A 19,048-nucleotide genomic window follows, 5' to 3' on the forward strand; every position below is an offset into this window, starting at 1 on the left:
ATTAATAGCTTGAAAGAAAGAAAAAGGATGATGTGCTAACTCAGAGATCAGTAAATTAGGAGTTACCATTCCTAGGGCTGGAGGAACAAAAAAGACAGAGGTGGAGGTAGCAGAAGTGGGGAGCAGAGGTGAGGAGCTGTTGCCTCAGATCAGAGTGTGTGGGAGAGACCATGGCTTTGCTGTGCTGAATTGGCTGAGTGGGTCCCAGCAGTGCTCAAACCTCTGAGGGGGTGCCTCATGGCTAGTGCTGGTACTGCTAGGACTTCTGAAAGGGCAGTATGGCTGTGTCCAGACCTTGAGAAAGTTCTGCGTGACTGTTCTGGGGTGTCAAAAGTTACTAGAGTCTTTGCTGCCTATTTGTGCTAAAGAGATGCTGACAGCTGCTGGAGGCAGGTAAAATCTCTTCTGTGCTCCTCCCTTTCAGTCTCCCTCCATAATGCCTCTCACTGGCAGAATCTAACTGGAACAAGCTAACAAAAGAGTCCTAGAAATGTGGTCCTCATATCCCCAGCTTCAGAGTCACAGAGCACAGGGTAACATTTGAGAGAGGATATGTGAGTATCCTTTTGGCTGCCAATTCTCCACACATTCTCTTCTACCCATTTTAAAACTTTTTTTTTTTTGGCCTGTTCTAGGGCCGCTCTTGAGGCATATTGAGGTTCCCAGGCCAGGGGTCTAATCGGAGCTGTAGCTGCAGGCCTACACCACAGCCACAGCAATGAGGGATCCAAGCTGCGTCTGCGACCTACACCACAGCTCATACAACACCAGATCTTTAACCCACTGAGCAAGGCCAGGGATTGAACCCACAACCTCATGGTTCCTAGTCGGATTCGTTAACCACTGAGCCATGATGGGAACTCCATACCCATTTTAAAACTTCTATACAACAGCAGTAACAATGTCATGCTTCTGTCTAGCAAGTTATAACTTCCTTTCGTGAAAATATACTGTCACCTTCTTCCCCCAATATGGAGACTCAAATCTCTAACGTTCTTCATGTCCATCTTCAAGTGATGTTAATTTTCTTTCTTTTTCATTAAAGACTATTATATTATAAATTTAATTGTCACCAACACTGTTGTATATAAAATAATAGGGAATTAAGAGAAAGAAAAGGAATGAAAACAAATGAAGAAGAAACTATTTATATCTGCTACTTTATTTCTGGAACTGCTCACAAAGCCACAGATGATATTAAAAATTCCTTTTTTCTACCACTCATTCTATGTTCCCTTTGCCTTCAGTCAGCTGGTCAGTGTTTTTTACTTGGTGAGGTAACCCAAACCTTCATTCTTGAAGAGTCTGAATTCTTTTTCAGTTCTGTCTTTGGGGACATAATGAATGACTAAGAGATGCCTTGGAGAGTCCTCTTGGTTCCAGGCTTGGGTCCCTGCCAGCATTGTGTAGCAACTAGTGCAGGTCAATAGAATTGATTACCCCAGCCAAATACAGTAACTCCTTCCTTTGTCTGTTGGTTCAGTGATGTGAGGAACCCAGATTGCTTGGTGGCAATATCAACTTCCAACTTAATAGAAAAACTGCCATTCTTCCTGTGGGAACTAAGCTCTCTAACAAGTGCCCATTACACTGAGTTGTGAGAATAGGAAGCAAAAATTCTGTAGGTGGATTATTAAAGGTAACAGAGGAAATATTGTCATTTTCATCTCTTTATTTCCAGATCCATGGATTGTGGCTATAGAAGAAAAAAGCACCATATATTGGTCCTTGGTTCAAACCATATATTTCATCCTCCACAAGTTGTTATTTCTACTAGAACCATAACTGAATCTTTAGGAGGCCAGGCCACCTTTCTCACAGGCCAGTTGCTTCTAGGGATGGGTGACAAGACCATTGAGTACCATGGACATGAATCCGTTGCTATACTTTTTGACTGTGAAATGAATTGATTAGTTTGAAGCTATTTGTATGGAATGCTATAAAGTTGAATAAGGCAATCCACCAGTCCACAGATGATGTGTTCAAGAGGTATTGCAAGCAGAGAGGACAGATCAGTATCCAAAATTAGTGCTTATTCCGACAAAGATGATTTCGGCCCCTTCATTATGGAAAGGGTCCAGTGTGACTGATGGCTGAATTGGCCCCCTTCCCCACCAACTGGTGCCATTCCACTAATGTCAGCTTGAGCACCTGGTAGTGCTTACCAGATCACTGGTAGCCAGATAATGGTTGGTAACGGAAATCCATATTGTTGGGCCTATAAGCCACCTCTATTCCTCATGTTCTGTCTTGTGTACACGAACCTATTGATGAAGTACCTGAGTATTTGGAGAAAGAAACTGACAGATAGCCAATGCATAGGCTTTCTTTTGTACCTGATTATTGAGAGCTCTGTCTATAGCATACGCCTTCATGAGCATTTATGTAACACTCAAATTCCTATAAATATCCTCATGCTCTGTGCCAGTTTAAGAGGTCTATCTACATACTACTTTGCAGACAGTCTTTCAATCCTTTATTTCCATGTCCCTGATGATCCAGCCAAACCATTTGTCATTACCCATGATTAGAAGCAAGGTAGGTCTATCCGTATCTTGGGCCATCTCTCAGTCCAGTCAAAATGGATATTATGATATACTGCTTAAAGTTTTTCTCACTGAGAGGATTTCTCTTCCCCAGTGTTTTTGTTTTGTTTTTAAAGCACATCCCCAAATGTGGCTATAGTGCTATATTCCTAGTTTGCCAGTATAATGAGCAAAACCATCTGTAAACCAGACCCTCCCTCAGTCATTTGTTCACAGGCAGATCTCCATTAAAAACCTCACGTTGGATGAGGGAAGGATGGCAGTCTAGCAGAAGAATGCCATAAAGTCCTGAGCCATCAGCACATGTAACTTTATTATTCCTTTGGGATCTGTGTGAACCTGATTTTACACATACCACTTCCACTGGGCGATGAAGTGTTGCTGTTTCTGCTTAATTTTGTGACCTAATGAATCAGATAACACCCTGTCAGTTATGGGCAGCCCAAGTCGTGGGGCCAGGGGTTCATTCTCTATAAGGTCCAATAGCAAGGCAGGAACAGTTTCTCAAAGGAAGATGACAGCTCTTTACTTCACATCCTCAGGGCGTGCACCATGGTCATCTGTTTTGGGTTTGCAATGGGCTCCGTATAGGATCCCTACTTACCACAGAAACATTAGTTGCTATTGGATCTGCTGGGTCATAGGGCCCATGTAGCAGTATAACTTGTGCTGGAGTAGTTTATAGTCTACATCCTGACTAGTTGTAGAGCCTTCTTTTACTTGATCACCATTCAAATCTGGCTGCATTATGAGTTATATATTGAATTGGTCAGAGCAACACACTCAAATGTGCCATATGTTTCCTCAAAAATGCAGAGGCCCATCAAATGGTGAAAATTGTTGTTGGTTATAGTTGGTGCAACAATTTTTCTTTCACTTTGGAGGGAATTCCCAGTATCACCCAGAATTTTGAATCCCTAGAAACCTCATCCATGTAGCTAGCTCCTAGATTTTATGGGTTGTTTCTTCTACTGTGTGATAAATGTGTGTCTTAGACATCTAATGTAATACATGCTTCTATTATTCATCAGTTTCAAAGATCATGACATCCTCTTTGCATTGAGCCAGTTTTATCTCTTGTGGGATCAAGGTCCCTTTAGACTAGATTATGTCCAGAGACGTGATATTGCCTTGGGATGGTGAAGGTGTCTCTGGTAGTCCTTTAATTTTTAAACTGATATAAAGTAAAATGGAAATATAGGGCCATCCTGTAGAAGATTGGACTTGGGCATGGGAGGTAATGCAAAAATAATTGGGATAAAGTTCTTCACTATTAATAAAATGTGGGAATATGTGGTAGGCAGTGTAGTAATTGGGGGCAGGCATGGAAAAACTTGAAAAAATTTATCAAGATATTTTTACTGGTTTTTAATTTAGAAAGGTACATTATATAACTTTTGTGCCATTCTTTGCTCATTATAAAACACTGTTATGTCTCTTGAAGATTATTTAGAGGATATGTGAAATAATAATGAAAAAACAGGCTCTATAAATAATACAAAGTCATTGATGTTTACTTTAGTTCTCATAATGGACTTGTACATAAAATAGTCAGGCTAGGAGTTCCCTGGTGGCCTCAGCGGTTAAGGATATGGCATTGTCACTGCTATGACTCTGGTCTCTACTGTGGCATGGGTTCTAACCCTGGCCTGAGAACTTCCACATGCCACGGGTGTGGCCAAAAAAAAAAAAAAAAAAGTCAGACTAAAACTTATTCCTATTGTGTAGATAAGGAAAGTGACTTTCTGGTTTTAGGTAGTTTGTCTGAATTCGCACAGCTGATCAGTAGTAGAGTTTCAGATCAAAACCAGCTATATAGATGGATATGTTGATATAGGTGCTATTTTTAGGATATGTGTGTATGTTTGCATAATTTAAATATTAATTTACATATTCTTTATCTTCTCTTTTCATCCTCCCCAAACCCTATCCCAGAGGGGTTAGAAGCAGAGAGAAGGAGACACTCTTTAAGACTGAAGTAGAATGGTGGTCTTCAGTTTGTTTTTCATATAGCAGAGATGCGTGCCTAGCTCCCTTGAAGCATCCTGGGGAAGAACTTGGAGAAAAATGAGTCTTTGGTTCATCTAGAGAGAATGGACATTAGACTCAGGGGCTTTCAGCCCTGGAAAAGGATTCCATGCTGAGCTCAGCAGGAATCAGCAGAGCTGTCTATACTTAAGGGAGTGTGAGAGCTTCGGACAGTGAGCACATGGATGGGGATCAGTGTGGATTGAAGACAGGAGGGCTTCAGCCAAATGACACAACCTGGGTAAGTTCCTAGGGGCTTTCTTACAATGCTGAGAGGCCCAGTGAGGACTTATCCTCAAATCTTTTTTAATTTTGGAATCAAATGAAATATTATGACATTTCGCATAAACCTTTTTTTATGGACTAAAAGTCATACCTCCTACTTATATATTTGTTTTGGGAGTAAAGAAGGCAAAAACAGGGTGGTAGTAATGATAGAGCTGTGACTCTGGGTATTAGAGAGCTTGAAAATTTGCTTCATATCACCAAGGAAAAGGAATGGCCTAATATCACTATCAACCCAAAGTGTTTTCAGTTTATTATTGGTATGTGCCAGTGGCTGATTTACTTGGCTCTTTGGAAGAGAGTGGTAATGAGACCAACGTCAGGGTTCTCATTTCCATACAGGCAAATATACTTGGTGAAAGAGAGCTTTAGCTTCGGTCACCACAGATTAAATTCCTAACCTGCACCAGCTGCCTTAGATACGCTGTGGGGTTATGAGAGGTCAGGTAAGAGGGTGTGGATGAGTCAGCAGAAAACCTCACCACCTCTGAGGGTGTGAGTTCACAACAGAGGTCCTGTAGATATCCCTGAGATTTTGTGTGCATGCTTATGAAGGAGAAAACATACTGCTGCCCTTGAGCTAATTCACAGAAAATGAGTAGATCAAACCAAGTCCCTCTAGTGCCTGAACAGAATCTGAGAGGGCAAAAGGCTCTGTCATTAGTTGAGTTAGTGCCATATCTGAGCTATGCTTAACATTTCACTCTTAATAAACAGATATTATGGTGTAATTTACAAAAATAATAGATTTTAAGAAGAATTTTAAAAATTCTGCAAAATGAAGATGAGGATTTTAGGGTTACATTTTAAATAAAAATTCTGAAAAAGAAACCATAATTAGAAAATATTTATATAGGTCTTTTTATTGTGTAATTTATATATAACACACCAGTCTTAAGGGTGTAGTGCAATGAATTGTATATATCCATGTAATCACCACTCAAAATAAGATACAGAACATTTCCATCATCCCGGAAAGTTCCTTTCTGTTCTTTATCAGTCAGTTTCTTATCTGCTCTCCCAGTGACTGCTGTTCTGTCAATATAAATTATTTTTGCCTTTTCTCGAACTTCACGTAGATGTAATCAGTCAATATGTACTTTTATGTGTCTGGCATTTTTCACTCAACTTAAGTTTTTTTGAGGTTTATGCATGTTGTTACATTGTATCTGAAGTTTATTCCTTTTTATTTTGGTATAAAGTTACTACAATTTGTCCATAGTCCTGTTGATGAATATTTAAGTTGTTTCTTGTTTTCATCTATTAGGACTAAGACTGGTAGAAACATCTTCCCAAGATTCTTAAAATTCATGTTTAAGTACCCATTTTTCATATGCAATCTCTGAGAGCAGAAAAAGTTCTTTATAGTAAATCCTACAAACTTTTTTTTAATTACTCAAATGAATTTATCACATCTGTAGTTGTATAATGATCATAACAATCTGATTTCACAGGATTTCCATCAGTTCCTTCACTTTGCTTTGATTTTCTTGAATTGTTATCAAGATCCAAGAGTTTTAAAAAGCTGTTTTCTCAGGTGACTGTTAAGTTATAGGCACAGTACTGAGAAGGACAAAACAAAGAGAGTAGGTTTCCTGCACCCAGGTTTGTATCAACTTCAGCTTCTCTGGAGGTACCTAGTTAAGTCAGACCCATATGTTTTTCCATTCTGCTTTCCAAAGCCTCTCCTGTTTGCCAATATGAATTCATTCAGTTTGTTTGTTTATTCAACAATAATTTGTCAGGCTTTTTCAATATATTTGTTGGGCTTGTGCTAGGCTCTACATTCATGATGGCAAGGGTTATGTTTGGATAAGAACCCAAACAATAATGTTTGCTGTGCCTAGCTCAATGCCTAGCACATGATGGAAACTAAATGGGTATTTTTGAATGAAGGAAGGAGCTTTCAGTTTAGTGTGGAGATTGTCCTGAATACAAATAACTGGTGTGTCGGAAGTATGGAGAAGGTATTGTGGAAGTATCAAGATTATAAATACGTGTTCTTGTTTTTACCTGAGCCAACACTTTCTTTGTTGGACTGTAATTTGTCTATTTATGGCTTTCTCCCCCATTTCATAGTAGAACAGAGACTGTTTCCTATTAGTCTTTGTATCTCTAGCAATCAATCCATGGCCTGGCACTCAGAAGGGATTGACTAATTCTATCTAGGTTTGCCAAAAAAATTAATCGGGAGAGGGGCCATTTGGGATGGGCCTTGGAGAGGAGATCCTGGTGATAGAGGGTGGTGGGGGATGGTATTCCAGAAAACAAGAAACTGTGCTCCTTTGGGTCCTAATTGTTTTCTCTCTTAAAGAATGTTCCCATTTAATTTCCTGAATCACCATCATGATTTTGAATCCCTTTTAGCAATTCAGTTTTTAATTAACTTTTTAAAAGCATTTACTACATACATAGCAAAATGGTCCTGAGCCAAGATTTTTTTCTCACATAAGATTATGTTCTTGTCATTTCTTTAAACAGTTATTCTGTTGAATGCCTTGAATACAAAAAGAATATGACAAAAACAAAATAGTTGCCTAACATTTCAATAGAAGTTCTTATCCTGAATAGAATGAATAAAGGGAATTATTATTATGATTTTTAGGCATTCCAGGTAGAATGATCTGTTTTTCAAGTAATTAAAAAAATTAAAGGGTTTCTTTTTCATAATTGATAATCAAATCCAGCTAACCTAATTTATTGTTGAAGAGGATGCATTCCATTGGTTTAAAGAGAATATTAACAAAGAAATTAGAATCTTTTTATTTCATTGACTATGCAAGTGGAAACTGTGCATAAGGATTCAGGAAGAGTGTTTCAGCATTACTTTTTTTTCCCTTCACACTTACAGGCTTTGAGTAAATTGCAGAGGAAACTCCTCTGATTGAATGTTGGAGGTCATCTTTTGGTACGCATGGCACAAAATGATTCTAGGCATTATGAATTCTAAGATGTAAATTACAGGAGCTTTGAAGACAGGAGTGATTCTCCTAGGCAATGCATTGCATAGTGGAGCAGAGTGGAAATGTCATCATTTATGTTTTATTTCAGAGAAGATCATCTCCACAATTCTTTCTTTTCCTACTTTAGCAGATTTTGACATAAAAGAAATTTTACATTCTTTTTAGATATAATGTGGAAGTCTGATATTTCAAAATTTAGAATAAAACTTTCTGTGCTTTTAATAAGATCTTAAAGCATTTAAGAAGCATTAATTAAGCTTTACAAACCAACTGTAAGATGATTTGATCAATTCAAAAGTAGTCATAAAGTCTGTACTCAACTTTCAATTACTGTATGTCTCAGTGGAGAAAAAGCACAGCTAATCCAAATTACAGATAATACCCAAAACATTTCTATTCAATGAACAATGACATACATATTTTTAAAAATATATATAGTTAGTCCAAAATCCTTTATATTTGATCTTAGCATGCATTATGATTTGTGTGTGTGTGCGCGAAACCATATGAAAACATACAATCATGATGATGCTTTAATTAAATGAAGCCTACAGTGAATTTGGTCTCTTTGTATATATGCTGATTACGGGAAGGGAGAAATATCTTTGTGTCAGGTTACTTGTCAGAAATGGTCCAGAGATGTGAGTTTTTGCCTGTCTGTAATCTGCAGAATGAAATCATCTATGTAAGTTTGCATTTTGAGACAGGAGAGTTCTCCTCCTGGACCAACTTATTTGATAGCTAAAAAAATGAGGCCTACTATAGTGACAAATGACTTGTTAGCTATGGTTAATAATGTTATTATTTATAATAGAGAGGAAGGAGAGAAGGAAGCAAATTTTTCACAATTAAAGAATGTTTGAGTAAATTCTGGCTTATCAACCTCATGTCATTCCACTGACTAAAAAATTATAACTACATGGCAATAGTCTCAACTGAGACGTGGCTTCTTCTAGGCCAGGACTCTCCATTTGCCATATCTGGTTGGCTGCTGCTTCTGCATTCTACTCGTGAGCATATTTATATGCTTCATTGTATTTCCTCTGAGAAATCCTATGCTCTTTGACAGCTGGGACCATGGCATTATTATTTATTATTTAATTTCCAGATCTTAGCCAATCAGGCCCATGATTACCACTCACTAAATACTAATTTCAGTCAAATAGAATATTATTAGTACAAAAAAGGAAAATCAGTAAAAAATACTCACAGCTACGAGCGCAGTCAGCTGTTCTTAGGTGTTCTCCCTTTCTATACCCACCCCCTTCCACATTTAGCCCTGACTCTTTCCTAGCTGCATTAGTTGTTTGTTGTCCAAGCACCATACTGAATGACTTAGGGGGGCAAGATGCGGGGCTGTCCCAGATAACATACAAAGCACGCATGGCATTTAGATATAGTAGTTTTGATGGAGAAGCAACTTTCTGATACAAGAAATAAAACACGGAACATTCAGCTTTCAAAAAAGAATCAATGATTGAATGTGCTTAAAAGACATTCTCACCCCACGGCTGAGCCTCACCTCAAACCTAAGCAAATCAAACCTCTTCAATGACCTCTAGAGAGTGACACAGGTGACAAGGTTAGTGGTTACACCAGGGTGCAAGTTTTTCCTGATCCTTACAGCAGTGCCTTCTGAGGGCCCCGTTGTCTTAACCAGCTCAGGCTGCCACAACACATTACCATAGACTGGGTGACTTGAACAGCAGGCATTTATTAGTCACAGTTTTGACAGCTCTGGAAGCTGAGAAGTCCAAGAAGATGTAAAACCATCTTCAAAACGCAGATTCATTGTTGGGTGGGGACCTACTTCCTGAATTGCAGACAGACATCTCTTCACCATATCAGAGAGAAAGCGACAGGAGAGGGAGAGACAGAGATCTCCATCATGCAGACTATACCCTCGTGGCCTCATGTGAAACTAATTGACTGTATCTCCAAATACATCACAATCACAATGGAGGCTAGGACTTCACCATAGGAATTTGAGAGGGGACACATTTGAATTTGGTATCTGGAGTGTTCACCTGATAACAAGTCCTCTACCACTTGACTAGGGCTTCAAGGGACCTTATAGCATCCTGACTTTTTCCTTCCCTGCATTTACCACTGTTTGTGTGATTGCATTTTATTTTTTGCTCCTGTTCCCATGTAGGCAAACACCATGTATTTTTATCTTGTTTTGTCGTTGCTACTCTATCTTCAGACTTAGCACAATGTTTGGCACATAATCTGTGTGTGTATATATTTTTTGACTGGGTACATAAATACATTTGAGCGCATTGCATGCATTCCAGTGGGACAGAGTTAACAGGTCAAGTAATCAGATTAATAATGGAGAAGAAGGCAAAAGTGTAGTTATCAAATGAAGGTGGGTTGGTGCTATAAAAGTAAGCTACAGATGCTGAGACTCAGAATCCAGGGTCAAAGTTACTTGTCTCTCCTGCCAAAAGTAATATTAGGTCCTGGGGCTTTTGGATTCGGGCTGAGCAGAGGTGTCCATAGGTGCTCTCAGCAGCATGGAGAGGTCTTGGGGGTGTGTTGTCAGGAAGCAACAGAGGGCTGACATAGTGTGTTTTTAATGTACTTGGCTCATTTTGTTGCTTGAAACCTAGAAGGCAATTATAGATTTCTCAGAGTAAAAAGTGTACGCAAGATTTTTTCCTCCTCTTCCCTACCTAAATTATTTGGTCCAGCCTGGATTATGATATCTGAAGTCAAGGAAACGCCAGCAATCATCTGAAAACATATCACCACCACACCCATCCCTACTTCTCAAAACAACTTTCATGTTCTTTTGGCCTGCTATATATTTACACACACACACACACACACACACACACTCACTCACTGTGTGGAAACCTATAGGTTTGTGCACAAAAAAGCACACTGAGAAAGCAATAATTAAGGTCCTATCCTCTTCTTTGGGCAGGACTCATAAAAGAGTGGTTTCTGTTTCTACAGTAGAAAGTTGTGGTTGAGGCCTGATAGAGTTCTTCTACAACCCCCTGTCCAGAGGTGAATCATGCATCATTTAGATCACCCTCACATTCGGTGACTGAGGGATCTCACGTTGTCCTCTGTACCCTTACTTTTGGCTAATGTTCAGCCATGTCGCTCAGATTCTCTCATTCACAGGAAGGCCGGTGCTGTCTTCCAATCAAGTTCTTTCTCCAATAAACCACTCTGCTTAGGGCTTACCCTCATGAGATAAAACTGGCAAGCCTAAAAATAGAAACCACAAATCCTGCCTGCCAATCCTGCATTCTAACCTCTAATCCACTTGTAGCAAGGACAAATATTTTCAGGAAAATAAAACGACACTGCATGGAACACAGGGACACAATTGCTCCTGTTGTCAGATCTTCCACTCAAAAGCCTAGAAATAAGGGGCTGGATTCCACTCTCCCCTCCTTGGTCACCATATACCTAGTTTCAACCTTCCTCTAATTTCTTATACAACCTGAGTTACCAAAGCAAATGAAGAAAAGATGAAATGAGGACACAGGCAGGAGGGGGAGAGACACAGAATTTCATCATTGTTACAACTTACTTAATGGTGGGAATTTGTCTTTTGTGTTTCAGTACAAGGCAAAGAGCCTAGTAGAAGTTCAGGGTTAGATTAATAGGACTTTCACGTTTGTCAAATGGGAAGTTGACTAAGTTAACTAAGTGACTGGATTTGAGGACCTGAGGCAGCCTGAGTGGAAAGTATCCTCAGAAAACCTAAGTGTGAGTCCCATCTCACCATTGCCACTCATATCTGGTTCAAAGGGACAAACTATTTCATGCCCTAAGGCTTAGAGCTCTTATCTCTAAAACAGCATTTCGAGTAATAGCCTTTTTTGCTGCACAGAGCTGTTTTGAGGCTCCATGAGAGAAAATATATAGGAAATGCTGTGTAAACTCTTAATCTATCTATAAGTATGAGGAATTATTATCACTGCACACAAATCCACTTATTGTTTCTGATTGGCTGTACACATAATTCAAATTCTCCAGGAAATAGCTCAGTCTTTATTTCTAGCTGTGTGGTATGCAGCTTCTAAACAGTTCTACTCAGACCTCGCCTCTTAACCTTTAGTCTTGAGGGTCTACAGAGACCTTTGGCTCTCAGTTAACTGTTACATCCCAAGCCAGCTGCAGGGCAGAAATTCCTGGTTTGATTTGTGTTTTAACCAGCTCAGCCGTTTTGTGGCTTGGCCACTGAAGTGCTCTCACAAAGACACAGACCAGAGTGGACTCAAACATGAACTCTGGTGAGAGATGAGTTCTGAGAGGAATCTAATTCAACAAAGGAGATATGTAAACAGGACTCAGGAAGCTGTGGCCACAGTCTTCTCTTAGGAGGCTTTAACTTTCTCAGTTTTGAAATACCGTGTTTGTTTCGCTGTGTGGTGAATGTCAGTATATTAACATTGTACTTTGAGATTTCTCAGCTGGCAGTGTGATAAAATTTAAAATATTATTCTCATTTAGTATCGTTTTAGAATTTTCATGGCATTAATGAAACTAATGAGAAACAACTTATGCTATTGGGAAGGGAGAGTGAGTGTTTTCAGCTGAGTTTTGGCATGGTTCAGTCTTTAAATGCATGACAATGGATTTATTATTGAAGAAATAAAGAGATTGGGCAGAATCAGCAGTTGATCATTGGAAGACAGTCATTTACTTTTTTTTTTTTTTACAGATAATAAGTAGTTTCTTGTGTATCTTTCTAATATTTTTATGCACATTATAAGAAAATACAAATAAATCTTCATATTTTTCCCCTGGACTTCTCAAAAGGTAGACCATCCAGTCTTTTATGTCAGAAAGCTTATAGCCCATGTTTAAATAATAATAAAAAGACACAACTATTAAGAGGGTAGATATTTTAGGTCTAGACTTTTACTGGTTGTAATGTTTGAATGTGAGAGTCCTCGTGGTTACAGATAGAAGCCTTGCTATAGTAGTCGCTAGTTAGTTTTTCCTTGGTTCCCAGAGGCTGCTGAATAATACACATTTGCTTGACCTGCAGTGAAAATAGAATAAGAGAAAGAAGAAAATGTGAAGTGGAACAGTGTGGTTGGGAAATTTCCACACCTTTATCCTTGGGGAAAAAAAAAAAAAGAAAAAACCTCTCTTATAAGTAAGGCTAAAGAGAATATTAAATGCATACAGTATGAGTCAAAGAAAATCATATTAACATTTATTCATCAAAGTGGATCGTTGGTCTCATCTGCATATGTGAAATTTATGGGTGACAGCCTGAACTCTCTGTCAGGGCATAGTCATATCAAACCGCAAGTGTCTGAATCCTTATTGCTTAAGTGCCTAGTTTCTAGGGTGTTTTGTTTCTGTTTTTCTTTTTAATTCTTCTTGTTTTGGCCCTTGAGAATCCAAAGAATGATTTCTTAACAAAAAATAAGACTAGCCAATAAATGAAAAATTAGGAAATTCCTCCATGATTTGGACAAGATTTGAAATTTTTTTTGTCTTCTCTAAGAAGATTTAATTTAGGAGTATGAACCAAGAAAAATTACAACATCATGCTCTGACCAGCTTGCTTCAGATAATGGCTTGTGTGACCAATGGATGTCTTGGGGGAAGGGAAATTCACAGAGAGCAATGAGGAACTTCTCTGTCATCTCAGGGTTTCACAATAAACACAGGAAACATTTGTAGCTGGCCCTCCGTTAGCCCAAAAGATTAGCTAATCCCTTATTTCACCATAAAATGCATTTTCAGCACAAGGTTCCTGAACTGCCAGCAAAGACTCATCGTGGCAGGCTCACAGTCCTCCTGGATGACAGTTGAAAGATGCTTTACCCTGTTCATGCAGACCCGGGCAGTTAGGAACCTGCCCAGGGGATATGTCTGGTGGACCAGAGTCTCTCCATAGCCCACCAATCAAGCTAGCTGATTCCCATGTCAAGCATGCCCTGGGAATTCTGCAACAGTGTTCTTAGAGTAATATCAGATTCCTGAAGCCCAGAGATGGATTAACTGTCCAGGTGCTCCAGCCAAATTCCGATTCAAATTAATACATCCTGTCCATACAACCTTTCACCTCTGTAGAGTGGAACTGTGACCTCCTGTTGCTCAGAGAGGAAAGAAAAGAAGCTGTATTTTACCATAGTGGTTTCAGAATACCTTTACACCTAGCCTGCAGCCTGCTTCACTATTTGTGGGTTGTCCACTGGCTTTTTTTTTTTCTCTAGACATAGTCATTTATTTCAAAAATGCTTGGTGTAATTTTTGAAATTATTTTAATTTGTATAAAGAATTCATCACAGATTTATTTTGGTAGAAGAGGCTTCAGAGATTATCTAATCCAACGGTCCAATGGCCTTTTATTTTCACAGATGAAGACATGGGAAGCCCAGAGAGGTTAAGTGCCATGCTCAAGGTCACTCAGCTAGTTAGCCCTAGTAAATTTCCAGTGTGAGCACAAGGTGAATTCCTAAACTGTTCCCATGGGTTCCATGTTTCCACAGCTCCTCATTAAGCAAAGCCCTGAATGAGAGAGCAGTTTTGTCACACATGCTATACACACCCAGCACTTTTTGCCTCTAAGACATTGTACGATACCTCTAAGAATGCCACAGGCCTGAGATCAGCTGGGAAGGTCAGCTGCCCACAGAGCTTCCTGTGCACTGAGTGACATGACAGCTGGAGAGTATCTATCATATTTGTCTTCCAGAACCACCCCCCCCCACAACTAAGCTGGAATTTAGCATAGGCTCCAAATCGCAAATAGGACCAAATTCACTTTCTTTACTCATCTCGCACCACAAGGCTCTCTATATAAGATAGAAAAATATAAAATAAGCACTAGCAACAATTACAGTAAAGGGAAAATTATTTTGATAGTAACATAATAAAGACAGGTCAAATTTGTACACAGAAGCAAATATTAAAAATCTCCGTTTAGTGTCTGGAGAATGGTGTTAACTTTGGCGCTGAGTTGCTAAGTGGCCTTAGCAAAGTGGGACAGATGATCTGTTATAAGGTTCAGAATATTCATAAGACTAAAAAAAATCAATTCAAGGGAAGCATAGCTTTTACTCATAAAGAGAAGTTCTTAATACCATCCTCTCAGATATAACAGTGAATTTCATACAGCTGTGTCTCATTATATTCCTCAGTGCAAGCCAAAGGCACAACAACTCACAAATTAGAAAACATGTTTCCAGGATATTGAACGTGGGAGCAAAACAATGGATCTAAGTACACGCTGAGCTGTTTAGAAATCAGTAGATGATACGTCCTTAAGGAAATCTTCTGTAGTACTATTCCTTAAAATTGTTTTTTTGAATAATTATTGGGCAGCAAAGAGAGAAGAAATTAGTGAGTCCAGTGAAGATATTGGTTCCTGAGGCAAAGACCACTCAAGGTCCCTGTATGGTCAGGCCATTCAAGATGTCTTACTCCCTGTACATCCCCTGCTTGAGCAGGCCCTGCTTCACTCACATGAATCCTCTTAATTGTAGGGCTTAATCAGTAACTGCTTGCATACTTGCCCCCTACCACCTGCCCCAGCCTCTGCTTTCCCTGGTAACCAATAAGCCAACCTGACGTCCATTGCCCCTCTAATTGGTAGCCTCCTTCTCTCCCAAGTAGTGAAGACTGCTGCCATGTCCTGCCTGCTGTAGGCTGTGCACCATGAATTGATGTCCCAGGACTCTTTGCTTCAGACATATAAGATTCCTTGTCCAATAAACCATTAAGTCTCTGTCACTGTATCAGGGTTGTTTCTTTGGTCTCAAAGCTGGGCAACTACAAGGCTTGCAGGCCTGTGCCATGCAGCCCAGTAGTCCCCAGTGTCCATGTTCCCTGCTTCTCTTTGTACCTCAGCTAGAGTACATTTCCCAGTCACATTTATCGTAGGTATGAACATGTGACTGAACTTGCCTGGTCCACTCTTGCTCCATTCTCCCTCTGTTTTCCCATATACCCTTTAAACCCAGAGGACTCCAAGGATCTTGAGGCAGAGCTACAGGATGGAAGGAGCCTGGGCCCCTGATTGACTGCGAAGAGCAGGGTCTATAGTGGACTCTGATATGGGCAATAAATAAACTTTTAATGTATTTATTAAGTTTGGGGGTTTCTTTATCTCAGCAGCTAGTATTATATTAAATAATATAATCTTCAAACCTTTCAAAGGTATTGAGGAAGATGCCTTCAGTAGCTCCATGATCCAGTCGCTCCTCGTTACATTAAAAAAACAACTGCCCAAAAGACTTTTTTCAAGGCCATGTCATTTCATTTCCATTAGGCTTTAGGAAACTGACTAGCTATGGGAATCAGACTGCCTGAGCTTGAACCTTAACTTTTCCATCTATGTGCCTTGGGCAAGTTACCTGACTTCCCTAAGCCTCAGAGGCCCCACCTATAACATGGGGATAGTAATCAGACCTGCTCTCAGAGTGGTTGGACCGAGAAAATGCTCAGCTGGGATTTGGCATCTAGCACACACCTGATTACTCTTAGCTAGTAATGTTGCTGTTCTTTGGAAATGTGTACTCATTTGTTGGTTTACATGAGGAAGGCCCAGGGCAGGACAAGCCCAGTCTGTGCACAGCTGGCTTGGTTTCTAGCAGAAAAGTATACAGGCTCTCCTCCTCCCCACCCCACCTTCTTCCCTGTCCCCTGCTTTGTTAAGCCCATGCAACCTTCAGACATTGAAGCAGGCTGTCACAATCTGAGACCTGTTCAATACATCTGAAATCTCCCAGAAACTTTCATGTGATCCTTCAGGAAAAAGAGTATGAAATAACAGTAATAATAATCCCTGATAATGAGTACAGACTTTTGAGCATATATATATATAATTCGAAAAGTCTGTGATTCTGTCAGAGAATGTTTTGATGTTGAAAATGTCTTACAGTATTCCTTGATAAGGCATGGAAAGATAATTTCTGGATCTTCTAGAAAGATCATTTTACAAAAATAGGCATTTTTGTATTGAAACAGGAAATAACTCAATTTCTGCACTAGGTAAATCTTTCTTGAGGTTTTTAGTATCTTTTTCTTCCTTGCCCCTGACTGGAAACATAAACATACCTAGAGTCTTGGCTAATAATAACATCAAGATGTGTACAGACCTGGCCTTCCTCAACAGCCTGCTGAGTTATTTGTGTTGGAAAAGATTTTTATCATAAGTACATTTCTTCTCTTGCTGTCACATGATGCACCATTGAATTTCCCATCACACAAACGTTCTAATCTCATTTACAGTCACAGAGGTTGAAAATAGATAATTAATCAGCATTCAAGTACCTCACAATCTGTAAAGTAGACCAGATATGGCTGGACTGGCAGCAATGTGGAGCGTTGCAGGGGCTCTGGAATGGGGGCTAGTCAGCTGTCAATGAGTCCTATGACTTTCCACAGCTCCTGGATTCCTCTGTCATTCAAAGAAATTGGGTTTGTTTCTCTCAGTATCTCTCCATTCCTCATGCAGTAGGATGAGCACCATGGTTATAAATATTTCAGCTGAATTTACAATATTGTCTTCATTCATGAAGCAAGACAGACCAGGGTCACATGTGGCTTTTTCTAAACCTAGGATACATATACTGGGAGGGCTGCCAGTTCCCTTGTTCTTAATCCCCTTCAGTTCTACCAAATGCTTCTAGAGCAACGAGTTATACAGGAGTTGACCTGGGCTACTTTACTCCTGTTTCTTCCTCCCTTCCTTCTTCTCCTTTCCTCCCCTTTGCTCTCTCTTTTCATTCATTCATTTTTACATTTAATTCCCATAGCACTAAATGAAACTTCTCTTCTGAGAATGTTAGGCAAGTATTGAACTGATCAAGTGACTAAATATAGCTTTAAGACCTGACTTTGAGCTCCTCACCAGTTCCTTAAATGAATTTAGAATCTAGGTATTAAGTTCATCTGACTGGTGGACAATTGACTCATTAATAGTTAGTCTTTGTCATAGGATTCCCCTTCATTCACCACTTCTGTTTGGTGAGTGTAATTGGAAACAAAGGGGCACCTGAGGATGAATTTAGAGAACTAGAGGCATCTTTACATTTGCAAGATGCTGACAAACAGAAAAATGCAAATTGAAGACAAATGAGGTGATTTAGAAAGTTCCAGTTCTTTGACTCAAAGAAGATGAGGCTTTACCAAGCAAAGTGCAAGGGTGGAGCTGTGTTTCCTGTTCAAGAACTGGCTGAGTCGTGTCACCTACGTGCCATCTGAAAGACTGTTTCATTGCAGCAGGAGCCCTGTGAAGCAGGCAAGACCCAGCCTGACCAAACAGTACGTGACAACCCCCCCCCCGCCCCTGCCCCAAACTCAGGTGCATGTAAATCTTAACTGTAATTTGTCTCCAAGCCCATGTGATTTCTGTAACAGGTTCGGTGTCATGTGCTACTTGCTAGTTTTATTATTTGGAGAATAGGTGGTAAACTGATAGCCAAGTGCTAAAGTACAACTGTACTCCCTCACTCAGTGCCATGTATTATAGGAGGTGCTTGGGGTTGCAGGGGGCTGAATGTCCTGGTACTCTAGGTTTTGGTGCTGTTGTTGTCCTTTCTGTTTAGCCATCAATGGTGGCAGAGGTTATTGGATAGGCCTTGGCCAGCTCTCTAGGGCTGCTGCTTTGCCCAGTGACTGTATCTTTCCTGTTAGCATGCTGATCATACTTGGAAATTATGAGTCAGTGAAATGTAGCCGTGGGCAGTGGGGGTGGGTAGATTACCAGGGAAAGTGCAGCCAAAACTTCCTGTACCAACTCAGGGTCATTATCTTTGGGGAAAGATAGGGACTCACTCTGGCGACAGTAACACCCCATGCTCCCCTAGCATTTGCTGTGTACAAATGGATTTAGAGACAGTATGGGGGCACACATAAAAAAGGAAACCAAATTAAAGCTGCTTTTGCAGACATCAGGGTGGAGCTTTGAGAGCCTGTTAGAATATCACTGTTATTGACACCTTCTACTTGGTATTAGTTGGTGAGACTCATTAAATATTCACAATTGTCTACTCTCATTCAACTCCTAGCAACTGCAGTTACAGTCCTATTTAAAATAATAGAGTGAGATTGGTAACATTACTGATTTAACAGGAAATTAGAAGACTTACATTCACAGAGCTTAGGTAATTGACACCAACAGCACTTTTCTTGTAATTTATGCACTCTGATTGATTTCATTCCCCAGCTAGTCCTAAAAGAATCTCTGAAGCATATTCAGCCATCAGATTACTGTGCAAAAGAATTAAATGA

At 39.8% G+C, this 19,048-nt stretch overlaps 1 long non-coding RNA gene across 4 annotated transcripts in view; it reads left to right on the forward strand.

The window, feature by feature from the left end:
* The window catches only part of LOC106505748, an 842,810-nt gene that overhangs the window by 105,146 nt on the left and 718,616 nt on the right, over positions 1-19,048 (forward strand). For 2 of the 4 annotated variants that reach the window (XR_002338113.1, XR_001300446.2), the window contains exon 1: positions 775-18,079. The exons of the other annotated variants lie outside the window; for them this stretch is intronic. This is a non-coding gene — a long non-coding RNA (uncharacterized LOC106505748). Of the gene's footprint in view, positions 1-774; positions 18,080-19,048 lie in introns of those variants that run through there. 4 annotated transcript variants of the gene reach the window in all.

Source organism: Sus scrofa, chromosome 13, assembly GCF_000003025.6.
Source record: "Sus scrofa isolate TJ Tabasco breed Duroc chromosome 13, Sscrofa11.1, whole genome shotgun sequence".
NCBI lineage: Eukaryota > Metazoa > Chordata > Mammalia > Artiodactyla > Suidae > Sus > Sus scrofa.